This window comes from Patella vulgata, chromosome 7, assembly GCF_932274485.2.
Source record: "Patella vulgata chromosome 7, xgPatVulg1.2, whole genome shotgun sequence".
Classification (NCBI taxonomy): domain Eukaryota; kingdom Metazoa; phylum Mollusca; class Gastropoda; family Patellidae; genus Patella; species Patella vulgata.
In genome coordinates, this window is record NC_065885.2 from 1880088 (window position 1) to 1891875 (window position 11788).

General features: G+C 37.4%; 1 non-coding gene across 1 annotated transcript; it reads right to left on the reverse strand.

The window, feature by feature from the left end:
- Positions 1 to 11439: 11439 nt before the first annotated feature.
- LOC126828914 (U4 spliceosomal RNA) lies at positions 11440 to 11576 on the reverse strand. The gene has a single exon (XR_007683297.1). It is a non-coding gene; the product is annotated as a U4 spliceosomal RNA (small nuclear RNA).
- Positions 11577 to 11788: the final 212 nt, after the last annotated feature.

An 11788-nucleotide genomic window follows, 5' to 3' on the forward strand; every position in this document is an offset into this window, starting at 1 on the left:
ATGGATTATTATTAACCATCTGTTAATCTGTTACATATTGATGACTGGGTGTTATATCAATAAAATGTGAAGTGGCGTAATTAAACGAAATCTGACAATTGGGTTAGATGAAGTCTGAATTTATAGACGGAGCGACTGTAATATTCATAAAAAACTTATGATTTTATCAGTTTGGTATTGGACTGTTCCTGTTACAATGGCATCATTTTGAGTCGGCGCCCCTCTTGTCAGTGATGCAGGATGGAGGGCCTGACAAGGACGTGCACGTAAAAGATCCCTAGACATTTGGAATTCGATATAAGAGTAGGCCGTAGTGCCGCGCTGTCCGGGCAAAATTTCCCTCATAGTACACTGTATGGCGTATGCCCGTCTTCATTAGCCCCAGTTCGGAGCAAAACAGTAGGACGTTAAAGCACATTTCATTTCTCTCACTTGCGAATGGCTATTATTTCCACAAGGGGGTGGGTGGCTGAATGTGTTATAGTGTGTTAGTCCCAATATGTTCTAGCTTGTGCTGAGTAGATGTTAAACCCCATCTCTCCAAGTTTTATTAGCTATCTGTGATTAGTTTATCAATCTAACAGGTGTACTGAATAAACATTCAGGTGGGAAACTCGCCATATCTAACTACTAATACTATGCCAATAAAATTAAGTAGAGACGACCTAGTCTCTTCGTCGATCCTATTTAAGAAAATTATTAATAAAAATGACATTTAAAACGTCAGGGGAAACCAGTGATATGAGAAATGTGTTTAGTTATTGTTGTAGCAGCTTTTCATAGCTTTGGCGCCTTGAGTGGTGTCTTTTACGATTCATAGAAGACAAATTGTTCTTTGGTTTATGGATTTTATGTAATCATTCAATGATAAATACTGATACAATAAAATGAAAGTGAAAATGGAGCATGGCTTAATCAACAACAATAACAAATTATGGTTTCTAATGAAGAAGAGTTTTCAAAGGGACAGTATTATAGTCTTGGTTATATTAGTCTCTCTCACACTCCCCTCTGATGGCCCTGATAAATGAAAATTTAAAAAAGGGTTATCACAATACGAGTCTTTGGTAATTGAGTCCTGGCACAATGGGAAATAGAACACAGTATAATAATACACAGATAATAAACATGGAACATTAACATAAACGGATAAGCACTCTTGTAAAGGATTATTGGAGTCCTATAAATTGTAACACAAATATAATGATTAAAATGGATTATGAAATATCTTCGTTATCCTGGGTTAATTGAGTTATCCATCCTTTACGTTTGATATCTGCCGAAACGGCTGCCTTACGACGTGGACGTATGGTTTCTGTTTCAATAGTTTTGGCTTCTTGTGAAACTATATCGATGAACACTGGGTTGTCGGTTTCTGTCTTATGACTGACTTCCAATGGATACAACAACTGGATTGGACGGCGTAGATTAAATGATTTTCCATTAGTACTGACTTTGACTATGGCACCGCGCGAAAGTCCATCATCTCCTGTAACGAGATTCTCCACCTTTCCAAGCTTCCAAAGGCTACGTGGTTGATTTTCGTCGTTAACGATTACAATGTCACCTTCTGAAATGATATTGGAAGTATTGGATGAATGACTTCGATGAGAATTACGAAGTTCTAAAAGATATTCCCCCTTCCATCTTGACCAAAAGTGACTTAATATCATAGATAAATGATTAAGTCTTCTTCGCATTTCGTTTGGTTTCACTGGATTAAAGTCTTTAGTTAAGTCCTTTGTTTCGCTTGGTAATCCGAGTATGCGACGACCGTAAAGTAAATGTGAGGGGGTTAACGGTTCTTCCCAGTCTTCGGTTGACACATATGATAGTGGTCTACAATTAAGAATAGTTTCGATCTCTACAATAACAGTTAAGAGTTCATCAAATGATAATTTGGCATTTCCAACGAATTTCCGTAAACATCTTTTTGTGGATTTTATGAGTCTTTCGAAAATGCCTCCCCACCACGGAGCTTTCTCGAGATTAAAAGACCATTTTATTCTTTCCTGGGAAAAATGATTCTTAATGACTGGATCATCCGTGAATTTCTGGAGTTGTTCTGACGCGGATATGAAGGTTTTCGCGTTATCAGAGATGACTTCATTTGGAGTTCCGTATCTGGCAGCAAAACGTTTGAAACAGCGAAGAAATGATTCTGTTGTTAGATCTGGTAGTAATTCTAAGTGGACGGCACGTGTGGAACAGCAGGTGAATAAGGCAATCCATACCTTTTGAAGTTCTTGGGTTTGCGTTTTAACATACAAAGGTCCAGCAAAATCTACTCCTGTGTGACTGAAAGGTGTAGATTCATTGACACGAAATGAAGGAAGTGGGGGCGGAGCTAACACTTGATATGGCTTAGCATCAAATTTTCGACATGTGACACACTGGAATATGATTTTCCGTACAAATTGGCGTCCTCTTATGATCCAAAATTTCGATCTTAGCTGAGTCAATGTGGATTTTACTCCTCCATGCATGACACGATTATGACATTCTTTAACTATTAATAGGGTCACATGATGTTGTGAGTTCAAGATAATTGGATTTTTGGATGAATCAGAAATTTCTGCATTTTGAAGTCTACCTTGGCACTTGATTAACCCGTCGTCGTGGCTAGTGAAGAAATCAAACTCATGCTTCCACTGGCTGAACTTGGAATTAACGATTAAACCTGATTGATTGTCCTTTAACCATAAATTCTCGGATTTATTGAGCTCGTCTGGAGTCAAATGAGTTACTAAATTCCGAGTTTCCCTTGATTTGGCTTTGAGATTGTTTATGTATCTAAGAACATAACTGGTTACACGGATTAGGCGATTATAGTCACTGAAGTCCTCACAATTGATAATTTGACTGATGTGAGTATTTAACGAATCTGTAATCATGAGACTAGTGGTGACACGATCTCGTTCCTGAATTTTCATTTCCTGGATGCATTCATTTGGAATTATATCGGGCTTGTCAGTTCCACTACCTGTAGTGTCTGTGAATTGACTTAACCAACTTGGTCCATTTTGCCACAATGTATTGGTTAAGAGATCTAATGGTGATATCCCTCTAGATAAAATGTCTGCTGGATTTGATTTTCCTGAGCAATGACCCCAAATGTCAATTGGTGTGAGGTTACGAATCTCTGATACACGGTTTTGAACAAATTGTTTATATTCACGGTGTATGCTTTTGATCCAATATAATGATACCTTTGAATCGGTCCAACAATAGAGTTTTTGGATATCTAATTGGTCTGATAAGGCCTTGACTACACTCTCCATTAACCTGGCCAATACAAGAGCAGATAATAACTCTAAACGTGGTATGGTGTGTTGAGTTATGGGTGAAACTCGAGTTTTTGAGACCAGAAATCGAACGTAACAATTTGTTGTAGTTTCAATTCTAAGATAAATGACTGCACCGTAAGCCTTCATGGAACTGTCACAAAAGCCATGTAACGAAATACTTATGACTGCTTCGGAAACGCCATAAAATAAACATCTTGGAAGAAAATATGTAGTTTTGGTTTGTAATGATTCCACTAAAGTGGTCCAGTGATCTAGATTATCTCCCTTGAGCTCATTATCCCAATCATAATTACACTTACAGAGTTCTTGGAATAACATTTTGAACTGGATTGTTACTGGTGATAAATACCCAAAAGGATCAAATATCTTAGAAGCCAGACTTACAATGTTTCTTTTGGTTGGAACACAATTTTTTGCTAAATCGGCTATTTCTTGGAGATCAAAAACGAATAAGTCCAAGATATAATTCCACCTTACACCTAGTATCCTTTGTTCACTGTTAAAGTCCGATGAACCGAAATAAATTTTGGTATAACTATCTTCATCACTAATAATATGATTATCATGAATAACAGTTTCTTGGGGTTTCAAATCATCCGATAACGACTCATTGGTATTGATTCGATCCATGAGTTCTGATGAATTACTAACAAATTTCCGTAAGTTGAAACCTGCCATAGTGAGCCTATCCTTGGATTTTTTATAGAATTCATACGCATTATCCACGGTATTGGCACCTGAACTTAAATCGTCAACATAAATTGAGTCCATGAATTTCTTGACAAAGTCTGGGTCATCTTCCAGGAACTGTTCCATATGGTATTTTATTGTGGCATTTAAAAGAAACGGACTGGATGACACACCAAAAGTCACTCTGGTAAACCGTAAAATATGAAATGGTGAATTAGGATCATGAATGTCCTTGGTCCAAATAAATCTTAGAACATCTCGGTCTTCTTCTGCTATGGATACCATGAGAAATGCCTTTTCGATGTCACCGGTGAGTCCAATTTGATTTACTCTGAATCTCAAAAGAATATCTAATAAATGATGTGTCAGTGGGGGGCCTACTAGCAAACAATCGTTTAAAGAAGGACCTGGATTTCTATTTGACCCGTCAAACACAATTCTGAGTTTTGTGGTTTCCTTATCCTCACGTATAACACAATGATGGGCCAAATAATGAGTTCTACCAACTTCTCCAATATTGCTATCTTCAACAACTTCCAGAATTCCATTTTTGAGCTGATCCTTAATGGTCTTGTCATATTCTTTGAGAATTTCAGGTTCCTTGTTGAGTCTCCTCATTAAACTTTCATAACGTTTGAAACAAGTCAAATAATTATCAGGCAACAAGGGATGAGGGGTTTTCCATGGTAGATGTACTTGATATCGTCCATCTTTAAACATTATTGATTCACTCAAATCTTCATAAACAGATCTTGGCTTAATGCCTAATGACTCCAAGTCCCAGAATTTATGAAGACTGGTTTCAAGTTCTGATTGGTTTGACGAAATACTAGCTTCTAATTGGGTGTCACACTTTAATACATGGGTAGTGATAAAGTTTGTATTTTCTTCAATGGATACATCACTAGTGTGTAATGGTCCTGATAATACCCATCCTAATTTCGTACAAATGGCTGAGAGTCCTGACTCCCCCCGTATGATACCTCCGGTGACAACACTCCAATATTGGTCGGATCCTATCAATAAGTCTATCTCAACATTACTTTCTGGCGAACAGCTATCAGCAAACGATATATTTGGCAATTGTGGAAAATACTGCTTGGCCTGGTTTAAAGGTTGACAGGTTAATGGTTCGCATATGAATGGGACCACAAATGCGCTCAGCTGTATATCACCATGAGGGGATTGTATACTCATATAAACAACGTCTACGGTTTGTTTTGTTTCTTTGGATGAACCAAACGTCTTTATGATTATGTCTCTTTTAGCAATTGTCGGCAAACCCAGATAATTTCGAAGTTTCATGGTGATATATGTTCTCTGGCTACCACTATCTAATAAAAGTCTTATAACTGTTCTTCTAAAATAACTATCTGGATGAAATGCATGGCATTGGGCCGTTTGTAATAGAACAGGAGTCGTGGATTCAAAATATAACATTGTGAGGCTGTTCTGAGCTGGATTCGTTGATTGATATGGGTTATTTCCTCTTGACTGTGACGGATGCTGTTGTTGTGTGGGTGGATAACGGTGTTGACCATTATTTGGAAATTTATAACTGGGATTGGCATCCTGACTTCTTGCAGGCTCATTATAGTAATCATTCCTTGGAGTGTAACCTGGTTGGGGCATGGGTTGATAATAATTAGAAGTCTGGGATTGCGGAACTTGATACCTAAAATCTTGGCTATAATTGGCATATCTTGGATTTTCTGATCGATTATTGAAGTCAGGGTGGAGTTGAGAACAAATACTTATATGATGTCTCTGCCCACATTTTTGACAGTTTTTACCATCACAACTTCTATTAAAATGTTCTTTCCTGAGACAGATGTAACATCTTTTGGATCTTCTCAGAATCTCTTTTCTGGCTTGTACACTTGTAACAATTTTACAGGAATTAGAGGCATGAGAACTATGACAATAGGTACAGGTTGGACCGTAACTGGGCGTATTGGATGGTGTAAACAATGTTGTAGCTGTGCCTATATTCTTCATGTAACTGGAGTTCTGACTGACTGGTTTACTAAATTTAGGATTATAATTGGTTAATGGTGGTTTGTCATATTTCGGTGGTTTTATAGACGCTCTTTCTCTGGCTTCAACTTCCTGGTGTAACAATTCAAGAAATTTGTCAAAATCCCAATCGTCATCCTTCAATTCTCGGCTGATAGTAAGACGAATATCATTCGGTAATTTCTTTAGTATTACTGACGTCAACAGGCTTCCATAGTTCTGTGAGGGTACATTCAATGATATTAATGAACTCACATGGGATTCTATAGTGTCATATATGTACCTCAAACCTTTACCACTGACTTCTAATGCTAGCAGAGCTTCCATATGTTGATCAATGATTTTTTGTTTATTTCCATACTTTCTTTTCAGCTTTTCCACTGCCTTTCTGTAATTATCTGAGGTTATGGATAAACCACCAATGGTGTGGGCGGCCTCTCCTTTAATAGAACTGAGCAAATACTTAAATTTATCAATATCCGGTAAATGTGGATGATTATGAACTGTGGATTCAAACGAATCCCAAAATGTGGTCCAGTTTTCCAATTTTCCATGAAACTCCACCATAGACAATTCTGGTAATTTCACATGTGACCTTCTTTGGGGTGAAACCCTGTTTGTATTTCTTGGTTCATCTGTTTCTGCATCATTTGCACCCTCCGTGTTGAGAACAGGGCTGGCATCATGCGAAATTGAATTTTCTAAAACCTCAATGTCTCTAACAATGTCATTAACCTTTGATTCTGGGGAGATAGTGGAATTGTTAATACTGATCAATAGTTGTTCGAACTCTAATATGGCCGAACCAATGAAAGTAGCGAACTCGTCCGCCGTGGCGATTTCTTCATCAATATTTTCCTGTTTTGTGGATGCTAATATTTCATCATTTATTTTTTCTAATACTTGCTCCTTTTTCTTAAGAGTATTGATTGTTGCTTGAATTTTTGGACGAAGTTCTGGGCTGTGTGGCACTTCATCTACACTTGAAATGAGATTTTTCACAGAGCCTTTTATGCCTCCACGGACACGCCTCTTATGTTTTAAAATTTCCTCTTCGTTTGACATTGTAAATAATAAGTATAAATGTCACTGGCGGCCTTTTCTTTCTTTCTTTTTTGTGACTCTACTTTCTACATCATCATGGTTCATGGCTATGGCATATCAATGTGAATTTTGGCGGGACTGTTATTACTCTCGTCATTCGTATTAAATCCGTCTCGTCGGACCATGTAGCAGCTTTTCATAGCTTTGGCGCCTTGAGTGGTGTCTTTTACGATTCATAGAAGACAAATTGTTCTTTGGTTTATGGATTTTATGTAATCATTCAATGATAAATACTGATACAATAAAATGAAAGTGAAAATGGAGCATGGCTTAATCAACAACAATAACAAATTATGGTTTCTAATGACGAAGAGTTTTCAAAGGGACAGTATTATAGTCTTGGTTATATTAGTCTCTCTCACAATTGTATTATGAATTATTACATTCAAATGACGACTGTTTCCTAGGTCATTAATTTCTGGCACGTGGCGTCTTTCCTTTCCTAGTTCAATAGATGGTGACTTGTAATTATAATACACCCATTTATTTTAACAACAACGGCATTCATTCGAGATAAACATCTTATCTTATTTAATTAGCTTATTCTTGGTTAGTCCTTTATCACATTCCTTTACGCCATTAGTGATATTGACCAATCAGAGCGCGTTTCATATAAATAGGGCGATTTGATTGGTCGTATGACAGGTGTACAGATATATATCGTCTGCTCAATAGTAGAAACTGTTATAGTTGTTAGCGTGACACTTGGCGTTAGTAGTCGTCTTGACACCTGGCTAGAAATACAACATACCTATAGTCATATAGCAGAACAGTAGAACTCGCTAAACCCCATTTGATTTCATTTATAGTCATGTAATCATTTAAAACATCAAATAATATCAGGTATTGTATATTTGTTTGGTATATATTATTGAAAAACAACCCGACAAAGACTAGGCCCCGAGTTAAGAATTTACTCAAAATTGTTCGCCTTATTTTAACTAAAATATAGCCCTTTATGAATCTTTTGTTGTTTTAATGTATCAAATACATCAATAAGATTCTATGTTTTATGTTTCTGGATCAAAGAGGAATTGAGAGTTGAGTAAATTCTTAACTTAAGTCTGAAAATGCTTGGTGAAATCGGGACCTGGTATTTTAAGTTTGTCTGCAGTAAACAATATGATTTAACGGTTCGTGCTATGCAGCTATTGACAACGAGGATGCCGTTGAATTACAAGTATTTTTGTTTGTTTAGGAAGGTGGATATGAAAATGGCGCCAACCCTTCGAAACAAGAGTACGCCGTATTGCCGCAGTCCAGGCAAAAGGTCCCTCATAATACACTGTATGGCGTATTCTCGTCTTCATTAGCCCAGTTGGTTTAGAACGTTAAACCCCATTTCTCCCTCTCTCTCTCTCTGGTCAGTGCGATAATTGAACCAAATGTTCCGGATGTGTTTCAAATAATAATAATAATAAATAATAATAATAATTTATTTATTAAAGTGTCACAAATCATTCTATACAGCTAAAACATAATATTATGTTAAAAAAAACAACAAATAAAATTAGAATGATTTCCGGCCATAATTGACCTACGAGACACGACTACATAAAACATATTTAATTCTTTTAGTTCAATAAAATATACTTTTCATTTAAAACTCAAACTTCAACGCATATTATATTGTAACATTTTATTTGTTTGGATTATACAAAAGATTTCAGAGACTGCCTTCGGTTCATCATCTTAACCAAGTAATTTCCCAGGCTTTGTTGAATCGAGTCACAATTCATCATTTCATTGAAAGTATGATCTGACTTATTGATTTCCGATATTAGATCATATCTAATGTCGCTATATGTCGGGCACACTAAAAGACCGTGTTTTTCATTTTCTATTATATTTAAGTTACAGAAAACACATTTTCTGTCGCATAACGGTAATGGGGTCTACGAAAGACCTGCAATAGGCAGATTTAGCTCTTGCATAATGTATGTTTAACAAAACAAATATATCTTCAGCAATTGTTGATATCATTCATAATATTTTGGAACTGTGGTTGCAAGTTATACTAATACATATAATTTTGTATTTACTGAGGTCTCCAAACACTATTGTTATTGTGCATAACATTATTATTACTAATTAAACTGTTATTGTTATTATTAGAGTCTACTGTTGTATTTACCAAGGTCTCCAAACACTACTGTTATTGTTAATATTATTATTATTATAACTAATAAAACTGTTATTGTTATTATTAGAGTCCACTGTTGTTTCAGTTTAAATATTCTGTCTATAATTGTGTCTATCTAATGGTACTGCTAATGAAGGGTTGTATTTAATGTAATTCTGGTTTTCACTTCGCCGTGAATATTGTCCAGTTACGTCCCCGTTATAATGTGTTGATGGAATAGTTCTAGACGCGTGTTGTGCGCCACTTCCGTTAACCGCTTATTAAAGACGTCATTTCCATAACAACCCGAGTAAATCATTTCCGATATTTGATTTGATTTTCACCTGAACAACTTGGAGATGGATATTTAGCCCTCTTGATGAATTCAACAGAAAATTCTAGAATTTCTGCTTTTTCCAGTTTATTTGCATCGAAATCTTACAAAGCACAAAAAGAATATCATAAATTTTGGTGAAAAACAAAGGTTTTGTAAAATGAAAAGAAAACGTGATAAAATTCGGAAACCAAATTTACCGGGTTTTTTTAAATTTGCTGATAGATTTATATACTATTCAAAAAAAAGTAGGGGATATTTGATTTTTAAGTGTTATTAAAGTCACCTAATGAAACTGACGAAGAAACAAATGACAAAATGAAATGAAGTTCACATTCATCGATTTATTCCAAATGATCGTTAGACTAAGTAAGGCACAGACTGACCATTATAAGGGTAAAATGATACCCGGGGTCAAACAGCAAAGTTATCACAGCATCACAACCAAGTCAGTAACGGGTAAATCCTCCTCTGTTTGCCAAACAAGCATTGATCCGACGTGGCATACTCCTAATGAGACGTCTAAGGTCATTTTGGTCCAGATTGTCCCATTCCTGTTGCAACGCAGCAGCAAGTTCTTGGACATTGGCAGGACGTTGTTGACGTTGACGTAACCTCTGTCCAAACATGTCCCAGACATGCTCGATGGGGGAGAGGTCGGGACTCAGTGCTGGCCAAGGTAATGTGGTGATGTTCTGTTGTTGGAGGTAACCTGTAACGATCCTGGCCCTGTGACATCTTGCGTTGTCATCCTGGAAGATGAAACGGCGGCCATGACGTCGTGCGAACGGCACAACATGGACTGCCAAGATGTTGTCCCGGTAGTACTGGCCTGTAACACGCCCTGCAACAACATGTAAAGCCGTTCTTCCAGCAACAGTGATGCCTCCCCACACCATAACAGAACCACCCCCAAATCGATCATGTCTGATGACGTTAACGTCTTGGAAGCGCTCGTTTCGACGACGCCACACCCTCCTACGTCTGTCCAAAAAATCAACAGTGAACCTTGACTCATCTGAAAACATCACATTGCTCCAGCGTCGATTATCCCAGTGTTGACGATCCCTACACCAACGACGTCTTGCCTGAATGTGATGATCTCTCAAACAAGGGATCACGCGAGGACGTCGGGCGCGGAGGTGACCCCTATGCAGTCGATTCCGAATCGTCTGGCCACTCACTCTCACACCAGTGTCTGTCTGAAGACGAGCGCTGATCTGATTTGCTGTGATGACACGATTTCTCAAGGCCAAGGTACGGATAAATCGATCCTGGGCTTGAGTTGTCGCCCTGAGCGTGGTCTGTCCTGTACAGATTGTGTATCACGGTGTCTGGACCATAGCCTGCTTATGACAGACTGAGAAACATTCATCGTCCGCGCCACAACCGCCTGTGTTGTGCCGATCTGTAGCATGCCAAGGGCACGTAACCTTTCATTTTGGGTAAGCCGACGCATATCAAAATTTGTTTTCTGGTCACTAAAACAATTAAACTGAGGTTTCCACCCTGGAATTCAATGCCACAATGACTGTAACATTCAAAGTCAGAGTCGTGCAAATCTTGGGTTGGACCCCCATGATGATCCCAAGCATCACCTGCATTCCATGCGGTAGCTATTGGTGCGTTTGGGCGTCACATGTAACTGGAAATGTTTCTTCTGTTAGGTTCTATAGTGACTTTTTTCGTAGTCATTTGCATATTTTAGTATTATGCCCCCAAAATCAAATATCCCCTACTTTTTTTGAATAGTATATTTGGAGTGGAGACGACAACTCACCATTTTACTAGAACTTCACATAAAACATCCAAATGCTGAGTTTCATTTTAGAAATTCCGGTCACTCTTTTGGTTTGCGTAATTAGCTCCAGTTGAAGCCGACAAAAATTGCGCATGCCGACCAAAAGGTCGTCAGCGCGGGGTATTGGGTATAGTTTTCAACTAGCAATAACCACGCCTCGGAAATTCCTCACTGGCTATGGTACCGCCACTGCGCAAAGCTAACGAGATTGGAAAGAAATCGGACTCACTTGAAACAAGTTTACTTATAAATATGATTTAAGTTAACAATTTATACAGGAATATTTACTTCAAATCAATTTTATTTTATATTTTAATATTCAACATGAAACGATGCCGTAAACAAATCTAATAATTTAAAATTATGGCATTTTATATTTTCAATATATATATACAGATATATCTTGTAATAGT